The following is a 26,764-nucleotide window of genomic DNA, read 5'->3' as shown; positions in this document are numbered from 1 at the left end:
GGGCCAGGAAGATCTTCCATGCTGCAGAGCAACTAAGCCCAAGCCTGTGCTCTGCAACAAGAGAAGCTACTGCAATGAAAAGGCTGAGCATCACAACCAGAGAGTAGCCCCGCTCACCACAACCAGAGGAAGCCAGCATGCAGCAACCAAGACCAGGCAGGCCGTAAATAAATAAATCTTACCAATAAAAAGAAAAAAAAAGAGAAGGCCCACTTCTTGTCTCTGGCCTCTTACATTTCCTCTCTCATGCAACAATGTTTGGGGTCACACTCAGGTTTTGTGACTTCTCCCATTTCAATAGCTTTGTTTGATTCTACATATCATTTTGGCGATTATTCATAATGATGAGAAGAGTCGTCACCAGCAACTTCGCAAGCCTGTATTTATTTAATCCCATCTTATGAGAAAAGTATCACCATGATGCCAGTTTGAAAATAAGAAAAGTGAGACAGCGAGGTTAAATCAGTTCTACAAGGTCACCAGGTAAGTGACCCCTCAGGAATTCAGCCCTAGGGCGGGGGCTGTGTTTGCAGAGACCAGTGCAGAAACGTGGGTTTCCTAAAGGAGGAAGCACTGCTGTATCCAGCTGGAGGGTTTTTTTCCTCCTTGATTCAAAAGTAGTAGATCCCTTCTCCCCTCACCCCTTTGGCATGGAGTGTGAAGGCTTCAAAGTTCTGTTGTCAGCTATTTTCTGCCCTTCAGGCACTCCTTGCACTTGGAGAACTGTGTAAAGGCGATTCTCCTCAGACTTTGAAGTAAAATTCCTGCAAGCGTCTCATGGCCCCTGTTAGTAATGTTATGACGGGCAGTTTCTCAACCCTTAATCGTTCCTCTAGAGCAAGTATTGATGTATAAAGATACAGATCAGAGTGTTACTGTGTTTAATTTTACTAGAGCAGTTATCTGGATTTCTGCGTGTGTCATTAAAAAGTAGTGACCCATGAAGTTTTCAAAAATCCTGGGTGTGAAGAAAGGGTTTTCTCTTTTGAACATTTTCACCTCTTAACTGGGCTTCCCTGGTGGCTCAGATGGTAAAGAGTCTGCCTGAAACGTGGGAGACCCAGGTTTGATCCCCAGGTTGGGAAGATCCCCTGGAGAAGGCAACCCATTCCAGTACTCTTGCCTGGAAAATTCCATGGATGGAGGAGCCTGGAAGTCTACAGTCCATGGGATCGCAGAGTCTGACATGACTGATGACTTCACTTTCACTTTTCAATTGGTGACTCTCGGGGTCCCTCCACCCCAATCCTATGAAAATAAAGGGAGGTAGGTGGGTCAGGTTACTGAAGGAACCCTGCATTTGCTGTCACCCCGGGCCTGGCCCACACTCAGGGCTGGCCCAGCTCACTAGTCACTCGTGACTCCATGGATTATTCCCAAAGAGAAGATGTGCAACCTTGGCTACCGAGTTCCAGCAATAATACAGACTCTTGTCTTCTTAGTTATATGTCCATCTTACACCCTGCTTTTCTGCAGACCTAAATCTCCCACAAAGCTCTACTTGGAGGATTTTTTTAATGGGTTAGAAGATTTTAATTAACTAATTATTTTTGGCTATTCTGGGTCTTCCTTGATGCATGCAGGCTTTCTCTAGTTGTGGTGAGCAAGGGTCACTCTTCAATTGCGGTGTGCGGGCTTCTCACTGCCGTGGCTTCTTGTTGCAGAGCACCAGTTCTAGGGTGCATGGGCTTCAGCACACTGGCTCAGTAATCATGGGGCATGGGCTTAGTTGCCCAGTGGGATGTGGAATTTTCCCGGAACAGGGATCGAACCCACATCCCCTGCATTGGCAGGAAGATTCTTATCTACTGGACCACCAAGGACGTCCCTACTTAGAGGATTAGGTTGCTACAATCAGGCTGTTTGGTTTCATCTCAGTGAGTTTCACAGGCCTCGCTCCCTCCCTCTTTCTGGCCAGACTTGTTCTCTGAGCTAAAGCTCCTCCCTTTCACTGCAGTTCCTCGTGGGCAGTAGTCATGGGGATCTCATGGGATTCCCACTCCAAGCCTGTGAGTCAGAATCAGTAGACACATCCGCTAAGGATATTTTCTCTTGCTATAAACTGTCTTCCATTGGGATTAGAATTTTTAAAAAAAAAATGTGCTTACGTGCTTAGTTGTGTCCGACTCTTTGAGACCCCATGGACTGTAGCCTGCCTTGGTCCGTGGGATTTCCCAGGCAAGAATATCAGGCTGCAGTTTCCTTCACCGGAGGATCTTCCCAACCCAGAGATCGAATCTGTGTCTTCCGTGTCTCCAGGATTGCAGGTGGACTCTTTACCCTCTGAGCCATGCCATTACACCTCAAAAATCTAGGTGTCTTCAACAGACTGTATCCCTTGCAATCCAAAAATTTCATCTTTTAAAATCATTGAAAAAAATCAAATCAAATCAGTACCTTCCAGCTCTCAGCTCGATACCCTGGAAAATCCTCAAGTATATGATGTCATTAGTAATGAGGGGTGTTGGAATAATTTTAATAGTAGTAATTAAAATGTCAAACATAGAAATGATTTACTTTCTCCTACAAATTAGAATAGACTCAAGAATATCACCTGAACAATATCACTCTCTTTGCGTGCATGCTAAATCACTTCAGTCATGTCCGACTCTTGCAATCCCATGGATTGTAGCCTGCTAGTCTCCTCTGTCCATGGGATTCTACAGGCAAGAATCCTGGAGTGGGTAGCCATGCCCTCCTCCAGGGGAATCTTCCCACCTCAGGGATCAAACCAGCATCTCTTATGTCTCTTTCATTGGCAGGCATGTTCTTTATTGCTAGCACCAGCTGGGAAGCCCCACCACTCTCACTCACTAGCTTTCCTATCTGCTTTCTAAAATTGGAAGAAATAGTTGAAGCTACAGGCAGAAAGAATTTGACATAACCCACAATTTATTTCTGCTCTTCCATTTCTTAGTGAGCCATCATTAGTGATATGCCATTAATAACTAGAGCAATTATGAATCATTACAGTGCTTTTGGTGCTGACTTTGTATTTGCTTCCATTTTCATTTTAGTTTTACCCATGGATGAATTTTTACTAAGAAAGGAGAGATAAAGAGTATAACAGAGAATCTAGATCATGTATTTTCAAATATCTTCTTTGTAAAGGAAAAATAAAAGCTTTTTCAAAGGGAGACATTTGTAGAACCCCAATATATAAAGCAAATAAATGTGAAATTGTTTTGATTCAAATGTAGGCAGGAGACCAGGCTGCCCTCTCAGCCTCTACCTGCTCACCTTTGGTGACATCTGAGGCACATCCACAGAACCCCGAGATTCCACTGCCTGTAGTCTGAAAACCACTGATCACCAGTGAGCTGATCCATGAGCCACAGGGATACCACTGACATTGACCTACAGTCCAAATCAATCAAATGAAGACTAATAAAAATCTGCTGATATTAGCCATGATGCTCTTCATGTGATGGGTTAAAAATCTATAAATATTTTTAATCGGCAGAAGATCTGCACAACAGTAGCATCTTCTTGAGACTTTCCTTGTGGTCTAGTCCAGTGATTAAGACTCTATCTACCCTTCTATTGTAGGGGGAATGGGTTGATCCCTGGTCAGGGAATTAAGATACTCCATGCTGTATGGCACAGCCAAATAACAAGAATAATAATGCCTTTTAAAGGGATATCTGTACTTCTGTGATAATGACAGTACTACTCAAAGTAGCCGAATACTGAAAGCATTTTTATGCTCATCAACAGAGGAATGAATAAAGAACATGTGATGTATATAGATACATATACACAATGTGACATATATATACACATGCAGTGCGAGATATATATATATATATAGTATAATATATACAATGTGACATATATAATGTGATATATTTATATACACACACATATATATGAAAAAAACCTTTAAAAAGAAAGAAATCCTGCCATATGCAACAACATGGGTGAACACTGAAGGTGTTATGCTAAGTAAAATAAGTCAGACAAAGGAAGACAAATTCTCATGAAGAATCTAAAAAAGTAGAACTCATAAAAGCAGAGAGTAGAGGGTGATTGCAGCGGCAGGGGGCTGGAAGAGGAAATGGGGAGATGGTGGTCAAAGCTACTGTGGTATAATTGTGAAAGGTACTTGCTCCTTTATTTCTCCATAACTCTTTTAGAGGGTCAGTATCCGGATATACCCATGTGAGTGTGTTGTGGCAGGAAAAGAACATGTTGACACAACCCATTTCCATTGATTGAGGTACCTATTCTTAATTTACCCTATCTTTATTATCCTTTTATTCAAGACCTTGATTCAATTGTTATGAAATTGATTCAATGAATTTCCAAAATAGAAAGATGTTATATTTTAAGCAATTTATAAAATTAACCACATACCAAAATGTATCAGGAAAGAAAATTTGTCAGAGAAGGATTTATTCTAAAATTAAATCTTGCATTTAGAAATTGCCATATTAGAAAAGCAGTATTGATTTCAGTATGCATCATTGTTTTTCTAAGATCATTTTTCTCCAAACTATATGGTAAAAACTTTGGAAACAATATCAATATGGTTTTTCTTTTGCAGTACATCTTTCTTACAACCCACTTTATGACACTCCCTGGGATGTATAAGCAGTCCCCATAGAAAATAAAGACCTAGCTACCCTCTGTACTTTTTAATTTAATAATACAACTGTTTGATTCACATACAATGAGAAAAATAGGAAGAAAAATATTTCCCTTTTAGTTTAAACCTTGCTTGGAAAATGAGCTGGGGTAGCCATCATAAATTATGAATAAAGTTAAAAATGCAGATAGTAATTCTGTCAAGGACTATCTAAATCTTCCTAAAGGTTCTCGCTCTCAAAATAGGGGCTTACTATCCTTTTTCCACATTCACTTTTTACATGGGAAAAGCAAGAATTATTGATAGTGTGATGGGATGGAAAATCTTTGAGAAGAGACTTATACTTAAATTTTCATTCATCCTTTTTGGAATTTTTCTTCCTGACCCCAAACAAAAATTCCATTTCAGAGGAAATAAGACTATGACTAGGTAGTAAACCTTGAAAAGGGGATCCTGAATTTCACTAGCAAAGTGCTGTTTGAATAATTACTGCTCAATGTACACATCTGTTCAATTCACTGATTAGTACTTTAGATTCCTAAGGGGTAACCTCTCATTGTCTTCCTGACAATACATTGGATGGGAAAGAGGACACGAGACACTGCACCCTAAGCTATTTCTTTTCCTTCTGAGAAGCAAAAGGTAAAACTTTTTTACCCTTAAACTTACTGGTGAGATTCCTCTTCCATTTCACTCATCGTTAGTGTTCTTGTTGGTTCACACACATTACTAAACTCTCCATATGTACAGAGATAAATTTTAGACAAAGACTAGGCAATATGTCTTGTAATATTGGTCTGTTAGCCTTTTCAATATCATTGCTTAAAGTTCTGTATTTACTCATAACTCACTTCATCCAAAGAGAGTTTGAAATTTCTTACTCTCCTAAATCCTTTGTCTATGGTTTAAATAATTGTACCCATTACTGACCCAGGCATTGCTGGGGCAGGGCTGGAGGGCACCTAAAAATGTGAATAACCATGTGTCCCTGCCTTCCAGGAAGTAAAAGTCCAGTAAAAATGATATGCTGTGTGCTTAGTCGGTCAGTAGTGTCTGACTCTTTGCGACCCCATGGACCGTAGCCTGTCAGGCTCCTCTCTCCATGGGATTCTCCAGGCAAGAATACTGGAGTGGGTTGCCATGCCCTCCTCCAGGAGATCTTCCCAACCAGGGGATTGAACACAGGTCTCCTGCATTGCAGGCAGATTACTGACTGAGCCCCCAGGGAAGTCCCAAAATTGATATATATGAACCTAAATCACTCTGTAGAGACAGACTGATAACCAATATAATAGGTGCGTGCTAAGTTGCTTCAGTTGAGTTTGACTCTTTACGATTCTATGGACTGTAGCCCACCAGGCTCCTCTGTCCATGGAGATTCTCCAGGCAAGAGAGTGGGTTGCCATGCTCTCCTCCAGGGGATTTTCCTGACCCAGTGATCAAACTCGAGTCTCATGTCTTCTGCATTGGCAAATGGGTTCTTTACCACTAGTGCCACCTGGGAAGCCCAAGGACCTCAAAGAAGAGCCCTTCTACCAAGTGTCCACTAAAATGCATGGCCAGTCTACCTCTATGAGCGGGGGAACTTGGAACTTGCACTGATTCATGTCAATGTCCCACATCTTCTACATCAGGATATAAATGTTCTTATTTATAAGGATGATTTTGAATCATTTATTCTTCAGGCTAAATCTAGAAAGTATGTAATACAATTTTCAAGATTTCAACATAATTCAGTAGAGAGCAAATAATTTTTTAGCTCAAATTTACCTTTCAGATGTACAGAAATATCATTTATCCAGAATACCTCATTCTCCAGGACACTGGAATAGCTGAATGTGACTGTGTGTTTCTATTTTTTCACTGTATGCTTTAATGCTTTTAAACACTAAATCTTTAAGAACTCTCAATAGGATTATACACATTGCCTAATACAGTTCTAGCCATATAATAGGCATTCAATTTTGCTGATTTGCATACAATTTTGACTATCTCAATGAGTATTCATTGTGCAAAGTTTAGTCAGATAATATGAGCAAGAAAATGCATCCATTACAACTCACTTCTAAAGAAAAAAGTGAAATAATCTAAATACCTTTCAATAGACTAATCAAATAAATTAATGGCAGATAAATACAAAATATAGTGCTTCCTTTAATAAAAATTGAGACACATTAACATATACTTTGGGGCTTCCCTGGTGGCTCAGATGGTAAAGAATCTGATGCAATGCAGGAGACCTGGGTTCGATCCCTGGGTCAGTAAGATCCTCTGGAGAAGTGAATGGTAACTCACTCCAGTATTCTTGCCTGGAGAATTCCATGGACAGAGGAGCCTGGAGGGCTGCAGTTAATGGGATCACAAAGAGCTGGACATGACTAAGTGACTAAAACACACACATACACATGTAAAGGTGGATTCCCAGGTGGCACCAGTGATAAAGAACCCGCCTGCCAATGCAGGAGACAAAACAGATGTGAATTCCATTCCTGGGTTGGGAAGATCCCCTGGAGGAGGAAATGGCAACCCATTCCAATAGTCTTGCCTGGGAAATCCCATGGACAGAGGAGCCTGGTGGGCCACAGTCCATTGGGGTTACAAGAGTTGGAAACGACCGAGCAACCAAACAACAACAATTTCTCAAACTAAACCCAACCCAAAGATTGAACCTGCGTCTCTTTCATTTTCTGTATTGGTAGGTTGATTCTTTACCACAGAGCCACCTGGGAAGCCCCTAAACTAATCATTTGTCAAATCCATATCTTGTCATCTCAAGTCAATGGTTATTGATTCCTTATTTTCCTTCCTTCTTTGTATGCTATTCACCATCAGCTTCAGGCAGCCTTACCTCAAAAAGAAAATTCTCAAATCCACCTACCAGTCTTCACCTTTCCATTTCCCACTTGGACAAGCCCCTCATGATCTTTCCTGTGGAATCTGCAACAACTTTTTAGTGGTTTCTCTGTATCCTTTCTTGCCCTTCATCATCGATTTTCCACACAGAAACAAAAGTGGTATTTAAATCATAAACCACTTCAGAACGTCTTCCCTCTGCCGTTAGAATAAAACCCAAACTCTTTTCCATGGCTTTCAGGGCTTTGATGTTTTGATTTCTATCTTCCCTTTCACCTGATCTCCGGCTGCTTTTCTCACTAATCTCCAGCCACAATGACCTTCCTCCTGTTCATCGACCAGGTCACAGACACTCCTGAACCCAGGACCTGTTGAACCTTGCTTAACCTCTTTCGAGATGATTCTGCTCCCAGTCTCATCATTGCTAGTTCATCTGGTCATTCAGCTATAGGCTCTGACCCACAAAAATGGCCCCGTGGAGTCATGCTCCATCACATTCCCTAATTTATTTTCTTTATAAAACTTAAACAATATAAAATGATTATATGCATTTTTTTCTGTAACAAAAATCCATGAGAGCTGAGAACACGAGCTTTGTTTCTCTTATTGCTTATTGTATCCCCAGGACCCTACAACACTGCCTGGCATAAACAGGTGCTTGATAAAATACAATGATAAGCATGGATATGCAGATGAACGTGTAGAGACACATGTTCATGAAAGTTGAAAAGATAGCTAATGACTGGAGAGAACAATACTGTGTTGTGTAGTTGAAAGTTGTCAAAAGAGTGAATCTTAAAAAATTATCATCACAAGGAAAAAAACATGTAACTGTGAGGTGATGGTATTAACTAAACTTCTTATAGTTATCATTTTGCAATATACATAATGTGCTTGAAATACATATCACATTATTATTTTATATACTTTAAAATAAAACAATGTTATATATCAGTTATATCTAAGTTAAACTGGAAGAAAAAGTCTATTTTTAAGTTAGAAAATTTAAAAAATAGCTCAAATATCCTTAGGGGCTTCCCTGGTGGTTCAGTGGTAAAGAATCTACCTACCAATGTAAGAGACACAGGTTCAGTCCCTGAGTTGAGAAGATCCCCTGGAGAAGGAGATGGCAACCCACTCTAGTATTCTTGCCTGGGAAATCCTATGGACAGAGGAGCCTGACGGACTACAGTTCAGGGAGTCGTAAAGAGTCGGACAGGACTTAGCGACTAAACAACAAAAAAATATCCTTACCTCTCATTTCCTGGATGTAGAAGAGTTTCAGACTTGCTGAAAGGACCAATTGACACATGAGAAACGAAAGACAGATCATTTTTTTTGAGCTCTAGGCTTATTGGGAGAAAGGCAGGGACAGATAAAAGTCTGTGTGCTTAAGTGACTGAAAAGAAGTTGAGCGCCTCTGCAAGTGGTTTTGTTATCAGTATGAACGTGAGTGTCTCTGTATCATTGTGCCTTCATGCCAGCTGCTGCTTCTCTGAGACATGAGAATGTCAACTTGAAAAAGCTACTCTCTGTAAATCCCATTTAAGCAGCCATCAGTGCTTTTTCTTTTTTAAAAAGTGGACTTTCAATTAAATTTTAGAAAGTAAGTTTATCTCTGGGATGTAAATAATATGTTAACGTCGTGTGACTCTCCAAAGCTGAGTACAGTGACTTGGAATATGCTGAGCTCCTGGAAAATTGATACCCAAGCCTGTGGTTGCCAGAGGAGAGTTTTTGTCTTGTCTTCCTGCAGAAGAGAAAATGCAGGGGAGTCTGGGTCAATTAATTGCCTTCCAGGTCGGTCCCTATCTATTTCGGGCAGGGAATACTGAAGAGGGTTGATTGGTTTACTCTGAGTAGCTTCTTGCCAGAAGAGCTCAGTTTCAAAATCCTAGAAACCATATGTATTGGTTTAATCAGAGTTTGGCCCTGAGGAGAATTAAAATGAAAGGAAATTCCACAATTAGAAGGTGTGGAAGTGGAAAGCCAACTAAATCGAGCCCTTAAGAGAGGCAGTGTGGGTTGGTGAGATTACATTCTAAGGATGTATAATCAGCCAAGGTTTTAATTTCCAGATTCTTTCACTTAAGAGCTTTATGTCTGAATTCTAGTGGAACGGAAGCCTGTCTCTGTCTTCTCTTTCCTCCATTATAAGGGCCCCGTCTTTGTATTGATATTTCTTTACCTACAGCTGAAAAAGGGGAGAGTCTCAAGTTTGCATGAGGTCTGCACAGAGGTTTGTAGCAAAGGCCTGGACAAGGAGCCTAGCTTGAAAACAGGCTTCTTTCTCCTTTTCCATGATTTACTTTCTTTTTTCTTGGGTTGGCTTTCTACTAAAAGAAGCAGAATAACGCAGAGAAGATAATCTCATGGAAGGTCATAAGAGGGACTGTTTGCAGTTATTTTGGGGGGGTCTCCAGGGGGAACATCTGCTAAAATAACTTGGTTACGAGTTATGAATTGTTCATTGCAAATTAGCATTGACACGTAGCTTTGTACAGGGCAGTGGTCCAATCAGATGGGATGGGACTAGGGCAGAGCTTGGCTGTGTTCCCAGTAGTGGTGGAGAGATTGAAAGTGAGTTTAGAAGTTCTGAGGGATAAATTGGTCTCTAGTCTTAAAAAACCTAACTCTAACATATGGTAGTTCTATTTTTAATTTTTTGAGGAACCTCCATACTGTTTTCCATAATAGCCTTACCAATTCACATTCTCACCAACAGTGTACAAGGATTCTCTTTTCTCCCTATTCTTGCCAACGCTTGTTATCTTTTTTCTTTTTGATAAAAGCTACTTGAGCAGGTGTGAGGTGATATCTATCTCATTATGGTTTTGATTGGCATTTTTCTGATAATTAGTGATATTGAACATCTTTTTATGTATCTGTGGGTCATTTGTACGTCTCATTATGAGAAATGTCCATGCAAATCCTTTTGTTGTTGTCATTCAGTCACTAGGTCGTGTCCAACTCTTTGTGACCCCATGAACTAGAGCAGGTCAGGCTTCCCTGTCCTTCACTATCTCTGTGAGTTTGCTCAAGCTCATGTCCATTGAGTCAGTGATGCCATCCAACCATCTAATTCTCTGTCACCCCTTCTCCACTTGCCCTCAATCTTTCCCAGCATAAGGGTCTTTTCCAATGAGTCAAATCTTCAAATCAGGTGGCTGAAGTATTGGAGCTTCAGCTTCAGCATCAGTCCTTCCACTGAATATTCAGGGTTGATTTCCTTTAGGATTGACTGGTTTGATCTCCGTGCAGTCCAAAATCCTTTGCCCATTGCTAAATCAGATTATCATTATTATTAATATTGTTATTTTGCTATTGAGTTGCTGCTGCTGTTGAGTTCCTTACATATTTTGGATATCAACTCCTTATCAGACATATGATTTACAAATATTTTCCCCCATTCAATGGATTGCTTTTTCATTCTGTTGATTGTGCTCTTTGAAGAGCAGAAATGTTTCGGTTTGATGCAACACCACTTGTCTATTTTTTGCTTTTGTTGCCCACACCTTTGGTATCATATCCAAAAATTTATTGCTAAGACTAAAGAAGTTTTCCCTCTATATCCTAGATTTTTATGGTTTGGGGTCTTACATTTAATCTATATAGAGTTGACTTTGGTTTACGGTGTGAGGTGAGGGTTTAACTTCATCCTTCAGCAATTGACTGTCCTGTTTTCCCAACACCACTCATTAAAGAGACCATCCTTTCCCCATTGCTCTTCTTGACATACTTATCAAAGATCAGTTGTCCATAATGGGTGAAGTTATTTCTGCACTTGCTTTTCTGTTCCAGTGCTTTGTCTATTTTATCTTATGCCCCTTCTGAGTATATATTTAAAGGGAATTAAACGAGGATCTCAAAGAGTTATCTGCACTGTCACAGTCATTGCAGCATTATTCACAATAGACAATGTGTGGAAACCACCTAAACGTCTGTCAACAGATATCGGTGGATAAAGAAAAAGTAGTATATGTAGTGGCATATTCAGTTCAGTTCAGTCGCTCCGTTGTGTCTGACTCTTTGAGACCCCATGAATCACAGCATGCCAGGCCTCCCTGTCCATCACCAACTCCTGGAGTTTACTCAAACTCATGTCCATCGAGTCGGTGATGCCATCCAGCAATCTCATTCTCTGTCATCCCCTTCTCCTCTTGCCCCCAATCCCTCCCAGCATCAGGGTCATTTCCAATGAGTCAACTCTTCGCATGAGGTGGCCGAAGTATTGGAGTTTCAGCTTCAGCATCAGTCCTTCCAATGAACACCCAGGACTGATCTCCTTTAGGATGGACTGGTTGGATCTCCTTGCAGTCCAAGGGACTCTCAAGAGTCTTCTCCAACACCACAGTTCAAAAGCATCAATTTTTTGGTGCTCAGCTTTTTTCACAGTCCAACTCTCACATTCAAACATGACCACTGGAAAAACCATAGCCTTGATTAGACAGACCTTTGTTGGCAAAGTAATGTCTCTGCTTTTCAATATGCTATCTAGGTTGGTCATAACTTTCCTTCCAAGGAGCAAGCATCTCTTAATTTCATGGCTGCAATCACCATCTGCAGTGATTTTGGAGCCCCCAAAATAAAATCTGACACTGTTTCCACTGTTTCCCCATCTATTTCCCATAAAGTGATGGGACCAGATGCCATGATCTTGGTTTTCTGAATGTTGAGCTTTAAGCCAAATTTTTAACTCTCCTCTTTCACTGTCATCAAGAGGCTTTTTAGTTCCTCTTCACTCTCTGCCATAAGGGTGGTGTCATCTGCATATCTGAGGTTATTGATATTTCTCCCGGCAATCTTGATTCCAGCTTGTGCTTCTTCCAGCCCAGCATCTCTCATGATGTACTCTGCATATAAGTTAAATAAGCAGGGTGACAATATACAGCCTTGACGTACTCCTTTTCCTATTTGGAACCAGTCTGTTGTTCCATGTCCAGTTCTAACTGTTGCTTCCTGACCTGCATATAGGTTTCTCAAGAGGCAGATCAGGTGGCGGCATATTATCCAGCCTTAAAAATGAAAACTCTGCCATTTCTCTCAAAATGGATGAACCTGGTGGCCATTATGCTAAGAGAAATAACCCAGACACAGAAAGACACATACTGCATGATCTAACTTATATGTGGAATCTAAAGTAGCCATACACATGAAACACAGACTATAATGGTTGCCAGAGGGTGGGAGTTGGGAGAAATAAGGAGATGCCGATCAAAGAGTACAAAGTTTTAATTATGCAAGATGAATAAATTCTGGACAGCTGATGGACACCATGGTGACAATAGTTAACAATAGTGTGTTATATACTTAAAATTCGCTGAGAGGGTAAGTCTTAAGAATTTTCACCAAAAGAAAAGTACTACCTACCTGATGTGATAGATCTGTTAAATAGCTTGATTATGGTGATCATTTCATGATATACATGAGTGTGTGTGTGCTTAGTAGATCAGTCCTGTCTGACTCCTTGGGACCCCATGGACTGTAGATCCCCAGGCCCCTTTGCCCATGGCATTTTTCAGGCAAGAATACTGGAGTGGGTTGCCATTTCCTCCTCCAGGGGATCTTCCCAACCCAGAAATTGACCCTATGTCTCCTGCACTGCAGGTGGCTTCTTTACCTGCTGAGCCATCAGGGAAGCCTGATATATACACATATCAAGACATCAAGTTGCACACCTTAAATATATACAACTTTTGTTTGTCATTTATGCCTCAATACTTGGCTTCCCAGCTGGTGCTAGTGGTAAAGAACCTACCTGCCATTGCAGGAGATGGAAGAGAACAGGGTTTGATCCCTGGGTGAGGAAGATTCCCTGGAGAAAGAAATGGCAACTCTCTCTGCCATTCATGGTATTCTTGTCTGGAGAATTTCATGGACAGAGGAGCCTGGGGGGCTACAGTACATGTGGTCACAAAGAGTTGGACACGACAGACGCAACTTCACATGCATGCACATACCTCAATACAGCTGAAAAACAATTAGGAAAAAAAGAAACCTAACACTAACAACCTTAATGTGGGTGGAACACTTAATAAAAAAAATTAAAATGGCACAAATGAAACACAACAGCTTGCTAATGAGTAACTAGTAGATGGTCTAGAAATGATTTTTGTTGTTCACAACTTAAATACATCTTGATTGTCTCAACCATTTTTGGGAATTCTATTCCAGGGCTCATTCCTTTCACCACCACTTCCTTACCTTCCTAAAAATGCAGGAGTTGTTTGTCCATTCACAAATGACCTTCAGTGTACAATTTGCTATGTACTGGGAGTAGAGATGAATAAAATAGTCTGTCCCTCAAGGTATTTACATTATCTAGGTAGGTAAATGTACATGTAAACAAATTCAACTTTATGCAATATCTTAAGTATAATGTTAATAATATAAGAATGTTCAAGGGGTTGAGCTAACCTTGATAAAAAAAAAAACACTTAAACTTATGTGAGGTATGTGAGATCTTTCAATGCATTAGAAAGAAGACCATTAGCTGATTGATTGCTATATTATTTTTGGCTTGATTTTCTTTCTTTATCAGAGGGTAGAAAGTCTAACATTGTCTACTTCTATTATATTCATTTCTTAGACACAGGCCTTTTGGAAAAAATTTGAAATCAGTGATGATGTTGTAATTATGTAGCTCCACTTTGTTAATTAGAGTACAAGCTTTTAAATGAGAATGTCAGTGACATAAAAGAGGTGTTTTTTTTTTACGCAATAAATGAACATAATATTCTGTTGGCTTTTTTTTTTTTTTGGCATGGTTTGTCAGCTTTAATTCTTGTTGGTACTGAAGTCTTCTCTTTTGATCTAGAATAAGAATGTATTTTAGAAAAGAAATGCACCAATGCATGATAAAACTCATTTTATAAGTGGACTTAAACCAAGACTTGGCTAGACTCATTTGTTCAAGCTAAGCTCCTTTGAACTTTAACTTCTCTGCAGTGCCTTGACTGAATAAGCAGGGATTTATTTGAAACTGGTACAAAGAACTAAAATAGTTATTAGATTACCTTAAGTCAAAACTATGTGATAATTCATGCTGAAATTAGAAGAATTTGAAGTGAGTTCTTCCTCTTCCTTTTATTCAGGAATGACTTCAATTTAAATTATGTTATTCAAAGGGTACTAGAGCTTTCATAAATTATTCATTTGCAAAGATCTTGCTATTTCAAGCCACATCCCCTGAAACAGAATGAGTTGAGTAAAACTGTTTCATTTTGCCTAAGCATTCATAAATATCCCTTTGTCTTACCTCTGCAACTAATTTGGATGTCTGTTGGCTTACAGGACACATTTCTTGCTAGCAAGTTGTCCTGTCTAATAGTTTCCTTTCTAGAACAATTTGGGCATGAACATTTTCTCATTCTGATGATCATACTAACTTCAAAACAGAGGAAAAAGGAACTGCATCTCTGGGGATTTCAACAACTGCTAATTCTTCCTACACAAGTCAGCCTTTACCTTGACATTTGGGATCTTAAGTTTTTCAGGAGTGGCAATACCTTTTTCCTTTTCTGTGTCTTTCTGCTTACATAGATTTCTATAGTAACAGGCTTATTCCCTGAGATACTCTTTTCATGCATTTTTGCTACAGGTAGTCTGCCTACACATTAATTAAGAATATTTATAAGCATGATATTTTCTGGGTGGGTTTTCCTTAGAGTGGACCAACCCTCTCCGTTGTTGGACACAGGTGCTCAGCTGGTAATCAATCATCTGTCATTATGCTTTGGAAAAACCTCTCATGCAGTGATGCTCAATTTGTAGTCAGAGCTGCAATTTGCAAGTAATTCTACAAAATGTGTATTCTGTAATCTGCTTGAAAGATTAACTCAGTGACTGCAAGATTGTTTCTCTTCCTGAAAGCCAAGATATTTTGTGCAAATGGTGTTATTTAGTGCAGTATGATTAAACTTTGTTGGTTTCAAGCTCTGGGTCATTTATCCTTTTCTTCTTTTCCCCCTTCCATGCAAAACCCCTTGATAGCAGGCTATGCCATAGATTGACTTTGTGCTAAGTGAGAACTGGAGACAGGCGGGGTGAAAGATTAGATGATGAAATAGCATTTCCTTAAGAACTGGTTAAGAGCAGCCCAGTAGAACATGAACCATGGGACTCAGCACAGTGGGAAATACTGAGGGTGGAACAACTAGTATGATAGTGAATGAACTACACACCATGAAGGCTGCTGGCTGTGAGGTCCGGAGTAGAAAAGGACTAGGAGCCAGGCTGGGATTGTGGGTTTGGCAGAACCAGAAGAGCTGAGGGTTTAATGACTGAGTGAGGGCAGTGGGAGAAGCAAAGCAGAGAGATGGAAAGAAGGAAGGGAGTCGTCTACATTTCACGTTTCTTAGGATTTCTTATGGTGTCAGGGTAGCCTTGAGTACCAAAGTGGGAAGAAATAAAGATTGGGGTTAAAGAATACACTTTTTTTTTTTTAATTGATGTGTAGTCGATCTACAATATTGTGCTAACCTCTGCTGTACAGCAAAGTAACTCAGGTATGCACATAGAGACATCCTTTTTTTGGATAGTCTTTTCCATGATGGTTTATCACAGGGTATTGAATATAGTTCCCTGTGCTATACAGTAGGTCCTTGTTGTTTATCCACCCTATATATAATAGTTTCATCTGCTAATGCCAAACACTTTCTTTTGATATGTGAATAGTTTAAAATTCCTTATTACATAATTTAAGAAGATTTTAACAAATGGAAAATGCAGTTGGTGACTGCATGGTATTTCCCTACTTTTTTATTTTCCAGTTTTATTTATTTATTTTTTACTTTATAATATTGTATTGGTTTTGCCATACATTGACATGAACCTGCAACGGGTGTACCTGTGTTCCCCATCCTGAACTCCCCTCCCACCTCCCTCCCCATCCCATCCCTCTGGGTCATCCCAGTGCACCAGCCCCAAACATCCTGTATCATGCATTGAACCTGGACTGGTGATTCGTTTCACATATGATAATTGATGTGTTTCAAAGCCATTCTCCCGTATCATGCTGCCCTCGCCCTCTCCCACAGAGTCCAAAAGACTGTTCTATACATCTGTGTCTCTTTTGCTGTCTCACATTCAGGGTTATCGTTACCATCTTTCTAAATTCCATATATGTGCATTAGTATACTGTATTGGTGTTTTTCTTTCTGGCTTACTTCACTCTGCATAGTGGGCTCCAGTTTCATCCACTTCATTAGAACTGATTCAAATGAATTCTTTTTAATGGCTGAGTAATATTCCATTGTGTATATGTACCACAGCTTTCTTATCCATTCATCAGCTGATGGGCATCTAGGTTGCTTCCATGTCCTGGCTATTATAAAAAGTGTTGTGATGAACATTGGGGTGCACGTGTCTCTTTCAATTCTGATTTCCTCAGTGTGTATGCCCAGCAGTAGGATTGCTGGGTCATATGGCAGTTCTATTTGCAGTTTTTTAAGGAATTTCCACACTGTTCTCCATAGTGATTGTACTAGTTTGCATTCCCACCAACAGTGTAAGAGGGTTCCCTTTTCTCCACATCCTCTCCAGCATTTATTGCTTGTAGACTTTTGGATAGCAGTCATTCTGACTGATGTGTAATGGTGCCTCATTGTGGTTTTGATTTGCATTTCTCTGATAACGAGTGATGTTGAGCATCTTTTCATGTGTTTGTTAGCCATCTGTATGTCTTCTTTGGAGAAATGTCTGTTTAGTTCTTTGGCCCACTTTTTGATTGGGTTGTTTATTTTTCTGGAATTGAGCTGCAGGAGTTGCTTATATATTTTTAAGATTAATTCTTTGTCCATTGCTTTGTTTCCTATTATTTTCTCCCAGTCTGAAGGCTGTCTTTTCACCTTGCTTATAGTTTCCTTTGTTGTGCAGAAGCTTTTAATTTTAATTAGGTCCCATTTGTTTATTTTTGCTTTTATTTCCAATATTCTGGGAGGTGGGTCATAGAGGATCCTGCTGTGGTTTATGTTGGAGAGTGTTTTGCCTATGTTTTCCTCTAGGGGTTTTATAGTTTCTGGTCTTACATTTAGATCTTTAATCCATTTTGAGTTTATTTCTGTGTATGGTGTTAGAAAGTGTCCCAGCTTCATTCTTTTACAAGTGGTTGGCCAGTTTTCCCAGCACCTCTTGTTAAAGAGATTGTCTTTTCTCCATTGTATATTCTAGCCTCCTTTGTCAAAGATAAGGTGTCCATAGGTACGTGGGCTTTCTATTCTGTTCCATTGATCTATATTTCTGTCTTTGTGCCAGTACCATACTGACTTGATGACTGTGGCTTTGTAGCAGAGACTGAAGTAAGGCAGGTTGATTCCTCCAGTTCCATTCTTCTTTCTCAAGATTGCTTTGGCTATTCGAGGTTTTTTGTATTTCCATACAAATTGTGAAATTATTTGTTCTAGTTCTCTGAAGAATACCGTTGGTAGCTTGATAGGGATTGCATTGAATCTATAGATTCCTTTGGTTAGTATACTCATTTTCACTATATTGATTCTTCTGATCCATGAACACGGTATATTTCTCCATCTGTTTGTGTCCTCTTTGATTTCTTTTACCAGTGTTTTATAGATTTCTATATATAGGTCTTTTGTTTCTCTAGGTAGATATATCCCTAAGTATTTTATTCTTTTCATTGCAATGGTGAATGGGATTGATTCCTTAATTTCTCTTTATGTTTTCTCATTGTTAGTGTATAGGAATGCAAGGGATTTCTGTGTGTTACTTTTATATCCTGCAACTTTACTATATTCATTGATTAGCTCTAGTAATTTTCTGGTGGAGTCTTTCGGGTTTCCTCTGTAGAGGATCATGTCATCTGCAAACAGTGAGAGTTTCACTTCTTCTTTTCCAATCTGGATTCCTTTTATTTCTTTTTCTGCTCTGATTGCTGTGGCCAAAACTTTAAAAACTATGTTGAATAGTAGTGGTGACAGTGGGCACCCTTGTCTTGTTCCTGACTGTAGGGGAAATGCTTTCAATTTTTCACCATTGAGGACAATGTTTGCTGTGGGTTTGTCATATATAGCTTTCATTATGTTGAGGTATGTTCATTCTATTCCTGCTTTCTGGAGGGTTTTTTTAAAAATCATAAATCGATGTTGAATTTTGTCAAAGGCTTTCTCTGCATCTATTGAGATAATCATATGGTTTTTATTTTTCATTTTGTTAATGTGGTGTATTACATTGATTGATTTGCGGATATTGAAGAATCCTTGCATCCCTGGGATAAAACCTACTTGGTCATGATGTATGATGTTTTTAATATGTTGTTGGATTCTGTTTGCTAGAATTTTGTTAAGGATGTTTTCATCTATGTTCATCAGTGATATTGGCCTGTAGTTTTCTTTTTTGGTGGCATCTTTGTCAGGTTTTGGTATTAGGGTGATGGTGGCCTCATAGGATGAGTTTGGAAGTTTACCTTCCTCTGAAATTTTCTGGAATCGTTTGAGTAGAATAGGTGTTAGTTCTTCTCTAAACTTTTGGTAGAATTAAGCCATGAAGCTGTCTGGTCCTGGACTTTTGTTTGTTGGAAGATTTCTGATTAGAGTTTCAATTTTTGTGCTTGTGATGGGTCTGTTAAGATTTTCTATTTTTTCCTGGTTCAGTTTTGGAAAGTTGTACTTTTCTAAGAATTTGTCCATTTCTTCCAAGTTGTCCATTTTATTTGCATATAGTTGCAGATAATAGTCTCTTATGATCTTTTGTATTTCTGTATTGTCTGTTGTGATCTCTCCACTTTCATTTCTAATTTTGTTGATTTGATTTTTCTCCCTTTGTTTATTGATGAGTCTGGTTAATGGTTTGTCAATTTTATTTATCTTCTCAAAGAGCCAGCTTTTGGTTTTGTTGATTTTTGCTATGGTCTCCTTTGTTTCTTTTTCATTTATTTTTGCCCTAATTTTTAATATTTCTTTCCTTCTACTAACCCTGGGGTTCTTCATTTCTTCCTTTTCTAGTTGCTTTAGGTGTAGAGTTAGGTTATTTATTTGACTTCTTTCTTGTTTCTTGTTCATAGCAATACAGGCTATGAACCATCCCCTTAGCACAGCTTTTACAGTGTCCCATAGGTTTTGGGTTGTTGTGTTTTCATTTTCATTCATTTCTATGAATATTTTGATTTCTGCTTTGATTTCTTTTGTGATTTGTTGGTTATTTAGCAGCGTGTTGTTCAGTGTCCATATGTTGGAATTTTTAATAGTTTCTTTCCTGTAATTGACATCTAATCTTACTGTATTGTGGTCAGAAAAGATGCTTGGAATGATTTCAATTTTTTTGAATTTACCAAGGCTAGAGTTATGGCCCAGGAAGTGATCTATCCTGGAGAAGGTTCTGTGTGCACTTGAGAAAAAGGTGAAATTGATTGTTTTGGGGTGAAATGTCCTATAGATATCAATTAGGTCTAGCTGGTCCGTTGTGTCATTTAAAGTTTGTGTTTCCTTGTTAATTTTCTGTTTAGTTGATCTATCCATAGGTGTGAGTGAGGTATTAAAGTCTCCCACTATTATTGTGTTATTGTTAATTTCCCCTTTCATACTTGTTAGCATTTATCTTACATATTGCAGTGCTCCTATGTTGGGTGCATATATATTTATATATCTTCTTGAATTGATCCTTTGATCATTATGTAGTGTCCATCTTTGTCTCTTTTCACAGCCTTTGTTTTAAAGTCTATTTTATCTGATATGAGTATTGCTACTCCTGCTTTCTTTTGGTCTCTATTTGCATGGAATATGTTTTTCCAGCCCTTCACTTTCAGTCTGTATGTGTCCCTTGTTTCGAGGTGGGTCTCTTGTAGACAACATATATAGGGGTCTTGTTTTTGTATCCATTCAGCCAGTCTTTGTCTTTTGGTTGGGGCATTCAAACCATTTACATTTAAGGTAGTTATTGATAAGCATGATCTCATTGCCACTTACTTTATTATTTTGGGTTCGAGTTTACACACCTTTTCTGTGTTTCCTGTCTAGAGAAGATCCTTTAGCATTTGTTGGAGAGCTGGTTTGGTGGTGCTGAATTCTCTCAGCTTTTGCTTGTCTGTAAAGCTTTTGATTTCTCCTTCACATTTGAATGAGATCCTTGCTCAGTATAGTAATCTGGGCTGTAGGTTATTTTCTTTCATCACTTTAAGTATGTCCTGCCATTCCCTTCTGGCCTGAAGAGTTTCCAGTGAAAGATCAGCTGTTTTCCTTATGGGAATCCCCTTGTGTGTTATTTGTTGTTTTTCCCTTGCTGCTTTTAATATTTTTTATTTGTGTTTGATCTTTGTTAATTTGATTAATATGTGTCTTGGGGCGTTTCACCTTGAGTTTATCCTGTTTGGGACTCTCTGAGTTTCTTGGACTTGACTTATTATTTCCTTCCCCATTTTAGGGAAGTTTTCAACTATTATCTCCTCAAGTATTTTCTCATGGTCTTTGTTTTTGTCTTTTTCTTCTGGGACTCCTATGATTTGAATGTTGGGGCGTTTAACATTGTCCCAGAGGTCTCTGGGGTTGTCCTCATTTACTTTAATTCTTTTTTTCTTTTTTCTTCCCTGTTTCATTTATTTCTACCATTCTATCATCTACCTCACTTATCCTATCTTCTGCCTCCGTTATTCTACTGTTGGTTCCCTCCAGAGTGTTTTTGATTTCATCTATTGCATTACTCATTATATATTGACTCTTTTTTATTTCTTCTAGGTCCTTGTTAAACTTTTCTTGCATCTTCTTGATCCTTGTCTCCAGGATATTTATCTATAACTCCATTTTGTTTTCAAGATTTTGGATCATTTTCACTATCATCATTCGGAATTCTTGATCAGGTAGATTCCCTATCTCTTCCTCTTCTGTTTGGTTTGGTGGGCATTTATCCTGTTCCTTTACCTGCTTGGTATTTCTCTGCCTTTTCATCTTGTTTATATTGCTGTGTTTGGGGTGGCCTTTCCGTATTCTGGCAGTTTGTGGTTCCTCTTTATTGTGGAGGTTCCTTGCTGTGGGTGGGGTTGGACGGGTGGCTTGTCAAGGTTTCCGGGTTAGGGATGTTTGTGTTCTGGTGGGTGGAGTTGAATTTTTTCTCTTTGGAGTGCAATGAACTGTCCAGTAGTGAGTTTTGAGATGTCAGTGGGTTTGGTGTGACTTTGGGCAGCCTGTATATTGAAGCTCAGGGTTATGTTCCTGTGTTGCTAGAGAATTTGTGTGGTATGTCTTGCTCTGGAACTTGTTGGCCCTTGGGTGGTGCTTGGTTTCAGTGTAGGTATGGAGGCTTTTGATGAGCTCCTATCAATTAATATTCCCTGGATTCAGGAGTTCTCTGGTGTTCTCAGGATTTGGACTTAAGCCTCCTGCCTCTGGTTTTCAGTCTTATTCTTACAGTAGCCTCAAGGCTTCTCCATCTATACAGCACCAATGATAAAACATCTAGGTTAATGATGAAAAGTTTCTCCACAGTGAGGGACACCTGGAGAGGTACATAGAGTTACATGGAGAAGAGAAGAGGGAGGAGGGAGATAGAGTTGACCAGGAGGAGAAGAGGGGGAATCAAAAGGGGCGAGAGCAAGGTAGCCAGTAATCAATTCCCTATGTGCTCTCCGCAGTCTGGATCCCTCAGAGATGTTCACAGAGCTACACAGAGAGGAGAAGAGGAGGTAGGAGACAGAGGTGGCCAGGAGGAGAAAAGGGGGAATCAAACGGAAAGAGACAGATCCAGCCAGTAATCAGTTCCTTAAGTGTTCTCCACAGCCCGGAGCACACAAAGAGATTCACAGAGTTGGGTAGAGAAGAAAAGGGGGAGGGGGGAGATAGAGGCGACCTGATGGAGAAAAAGGAGAGTCAAAAGGAGGAGAGAGCAATCAGGCCAGTGATCTTGCTTCCAAGTAAAAATGGGTACTGAAGATTGGGTTCTTAAAGGTACAAAGTTGATAACAACTACCAAAAAGCAAAGATGAAAAATCTAGAGTAGAGGTTAGATTCTAAAAAATATAATATTAAAAAAAACAAAAAAAGTCACAAAAATCATATATATATATATATATGAAGTTTACTTTAAAAACAGGGTCTTTTTTTTTTTTTTTTTGCAAGGTAATAGTAGGTTATAAAAATTAAAGGAGTAACAGACTTAAAAACAAAAAAATTTTCTTTTAAATTTTAAAAATGATAATAGTAAAAATATATCTAGGACTTTCTCTGGAGCTGTTGTGGACAGTGTGGGGTCAGTTCATTTTCAGATAGTTCCTTGGTACGGCTTGTACTTCTTATGGTCTTTAGGCCCCTTCCTATGTAGTCGGTGCTAACTACAGGGTTTTAACCTATCACACCTGTCACTTCCAAAGCGGTTCCCTCTGTTTATTTTAGTTTCTTCTGTCTGCCGGTCTCTTCAGTGTCTAATTTCCACCCTGACACAAGTGGGGTGGTGGTGGTCACTTTTTTTAGGCTCACTTGTTCAGTCGTGCTTTGGGGAGGGATGAACACTGCAAACGAATATCACTGGAGTCTGTGGGGAGCGCTCACAGTGATCCAGCCACACTGGGTTTGCTCCTGCTTATGGCGTGTGTGCTTTCCCAGTCTACTCTGCTCAGGGTCTAGGTTGCTCTGCTGGGAACTGTCTAATGGGGGCCCTGGTTTGCATGCACCTCCCAGGTCTAAGCCGCTCAGGTTCAGGTTCTCGGGTACTCCACCAAGGTGTAGACTTGGTTGGGCCTGCAGTTTGTGCCCGTCCCCGGTCCTAGCACAGTCGCCCCCAGTTGAAGGCTGCGACTTATTGCCTCCCCCGTCTCAGCCGCTCGGTTTTCTGGGTGTACCACGGGCTTGCCTTCTAAGGTGTGCCGTGTGTCTCTTCTGGGGAGCTGATCTCTGGCTGTGACCCTCCCGGCAGATGTCGACCATCCAGAATCCCAAGAACTCTTGGTTAGCAACGAAGTCTGCTTGCAGTTTGGTATAAGATGCCTCTATGGGGCCATGATTACCCCCTTCCGGCTCTGGCTGCCCTCCCCTGCCTGTCTCTGGTGGGGGATGGGCCGGTCCGCAGCTGGCTAGCTCGCTCAGTCCTTTGTTCTGTAAAAGGGCCTGGCAGTGTTTAGCTTAGGGCTTTTTGTGGGATAGCTATCCCACAGTCTGGGTTGCTATCTCAAGCTAGTTCCCTCAGATTGCCCTCGGGGCATTCAGGCCTGGTCCTTACCCTAAGCAATACAGCTTGCTCCTCCCTGTCCGGTCCCCGCTTGCTAGTGGGGGATGCGATGCTCTGGGCTGCTGCTCTGCTGGGAGTTGCTGTTAGGCAGGTAATCTGTGGGTTTTAATTATTTATTTATATTTCCTCCCGGTTATTTTGCTCTCTGAGATTCCAAGGCTCACCACAGACCCGCCAGAGAGAGTGTTTCCTGGTGTTTGGAAACTTCTCTCTCTTTTTAAGACTCCCTTCCCAGGATGGATCTCCATCCCCACCTCTTTTATCTCTCTTTTTATCTTTTATATTTTGTCCTACCTTCTTTCAAAGACAATGGGCTTCCTTTCTGGGTGCCTGCTGTCCTCTGCCAGCATTCAGAAGTTGTTTTGTGGAATTTGTTAGGCATTCAAATGTTCTTTCGATGAATTTGTGAGGGAGAAAGTTGTCTCCCTGTCCTATTCCTCAGCCATCTTAGAACCGCCTCCTATTTCCCTACTTTAATTACAAAATATTATCTAGGGACAGTAGGTGTTGGGTCTTTCCAGATGCCCAGCAGGGTGTTGAGTATTTGGAGCCCTGAAGTTGGAATTGGGAGATCTTTGTTATAAGTGCAGGCTCTGTACATGCTAAATGGGTAAACGTGGGCAATTCGCATAACCTCACTGAGATTTTATCTTACACAGTTCAGTTCAGTTGCTCAGTCGTGTCCGACTCTTTGCAACACCATGGACCGCAGCACGCCAGGCCTCCTTCTCCATCACCAACTCCCGGATTTTACCCAAACTCATGTCCATTGAGTTGGTGATACCATCCAACCAGGTCATCCTCTGTCAACCCCTTCTCCCACCTTCAGTCTTTCCCAGCATCAGGGCCTTTTCCAATGGGTCAGTACTTCACATCAGGTGGCCAAAGTAGTGGAGTTTTAGCTTCAGCATCAGTCCTTCCAATGAATATTCAGTACTGATTTCCTTTAGGTTTGACAGGTTGGATCTCCTTGCAGTCCAAGGGACTCTCAAGAGTCTTCTCCAACACCACAGTTCAAAGCATCAGTTCTTCGGTGCTCAGCTTTCCTTATAGTCCAACTCTCACATCCATACATGACTACTGGAAAACCATAGCCTTGACTAGACAGAACTTTGTTGGCCAAGTAATGCACCTGCTTTTTAATATGCTGTCTAGGTTGGTCATAACTTTCCTTCCAAGGAGCAAGTATCTTTTAATTTCATGGCTGCAGTCACCATCTGCAGTGATTTTGGAGCCCCCAAAAAATAAAGTCAGCCACTGTTTCCACTGTTTCCCCATCTATTTGCCATGAAATGATGGGTCCAGATGCCATGATCTTCGTTTTCTGAATGTTTAGTTTTAAGCCAATTTTTTCACTCTCCTCTTTCACTTTCATCAAGAGGCTCTTTAGTTCTTCTTCACTTTGTCTTACACAGGTGAATGATAATAATACCTTTAGAATTAGATAAAAAGTGCAAGGGTTCTTTTCAACTACAAATTTAAACGTTAGGTCATATTTCATAAATACTGAGTAGACATGATACTATCCCTTCAGGAACATTCTACTTGAAAAAGAGATTTGCTTCATATTTAGTTAGACATTGGTATAATTAAATGAAAATATCTTAAGTATATTTATTAGTTTTATTATATTAATAATTACAAATATTTGACTGAACCTTATCTACTATTAATCAAATGTAACCCAAAATACAGATTTAAAATGTACCTTAATGTGTCTTGGGGTTCCCAGGTGGTGCTAGTGGTAAAGAATGCAGGAGATGCAAGAGACATGGGTTCAGTCCCTGAGTCTGGAAGATCCCCTGGAGAAGGGCATGGCAACCTACTGCAGTATTCTTGCCTGGGATATTCCAAGGACAGAAGAATCTTGCGGGCTACAGTCTATGAGGCTGCAAAGAGTCAGACACGATCGAGCGACTGAGAATGTTAATGTGTCTCAAGTGTGATTTTCCTTGTTTTCAAAAAGATAGAAGGGTAACTATAACTTGTTATAGTCATAGCTATAACTATATATTCTGAATACAGCTAAAGTTAACCAAAAGGATTCATTTCATGTTAAAGTTTAACCCAAGAATAAAGAAAAATAAGTATGCAGTTACATAATTTACATACTGTCTTTTACTAAATGTTTATTTTTTACAGTTAGTGTTTTAAGTTCTGAGATCCAAGCTTTTAATAGAACTCTTAGGCAGATGTTAAGTATCTACCCCTAATTTACAAGTCTTAAGTTGAACATTAGCTGCTGTGTAATCAACACAATATTAGTATAAAATATTTGAACAACAAACACTCCTCCTTTCCTGTACCTGATATTTAGTCCATTGTATGAGACAAGTCTTGTCCCTGTGAAGTGAAATCCTTTTTACTTTGGACTGAATGAAGGAAGGAACTTTTCCCATCAACCCTCATGTCACTGCGCAGAATCCATGTGCTGGTAGGAGGCAAGAAAGAGATCATATGTACAGAATGTTCAGATTAGAGAAAAGGGGACTGGGATTTTTGCAGCCATTCCCAGAGTATTAGTCAGCCTGGCTGAGCGGACACCAGAAAGTCACTTCTTTTTCCTCCACTGGACTGCCCTTGGCCACTTTAGCAGCGTGAGAACAACAGCCTTTCTCCTGCTCTCAGCTCTGGCCCTGCAACCATCCTCAGTGAGTCCACTTGCGCCCTGAGATGATAAAACTTGGCGATTTATTGGTAGAAATAAAAAAAACGCATTTCAAAAATTTTCCCTTATTATATGTAATGTGTATATTTCAGAATTATATGGGCAGAAGATGACACGAACTCTCAGTATCAGGGCAGGGGCAGTTATGAGGGAGAGTCTCACTGAGGATGGTTACAATGAGTTTCTAACGAGTCTGTTTGCTTCTATTCTCGCCCAGCTAAGTCATTCCTCACAGAGAAGCAATTGAATTTTAAACATATAAACTGAATCTCGTCGCTCTTCTTTTTAATTCCTTTGATGTCTTTTCTTTTCCACAGAACGAAGTACACATTCCCCACCATGAACCAGGAGACCTGGCAATGGTCAGCCACATTCTTCTTCTTCTTTTTTGATTGGAATATAATTGCTTTACAATGTTGTGTTAGCTTCTGCTGCAGGACTAGTGACGCAGGTATAAGAGTACATATCCACTCCCTCTTCGATTTCCCTTT

The 26,764-nt window shown here is 39.9% G+C and overlaps 1 long non-coding RNA gene across 1 annotated transcript in view; it reads left to right on the top strand.

Annotated features, from left to right (window-relative positions):
* The first annotated feature begins 262 nt into the window (after nt 1–262).
* The window catches only part of LOC133069569 (uncharacterized), an 88,392-nt gene continuing 61,890 nt past the window's right edge, over nt 263–26,764 (top strand). Inside the window, exons 1-2 of the long non-coding RNA XR_009695900.1 lie at nt 263–483; nt 26,591–26,635. This is a non-coding gene — a long non-coding RNA (uncharacterized LOC133069569). The remainder of the gene's footprint in view (nt 484–26,590; nt 26,636–26,764) is intronic.

Source organism: Dama dama, chromosome 14 (assembly GCF_033118175.1).
Source record: "Dama dama isolate Ldn47 chromosome 14, ASM3311817v1, whole genome shotgun sequence".
Classification (NCBI taxonomy): Eukaryota; Metazoa; Chordata; class Mammalia; order Artiodactyla; family Cervidae; genus Dama; species Dama dama.
This window is presented reverse-complemented; position numbering and strand designations above follow the sequence as displayed.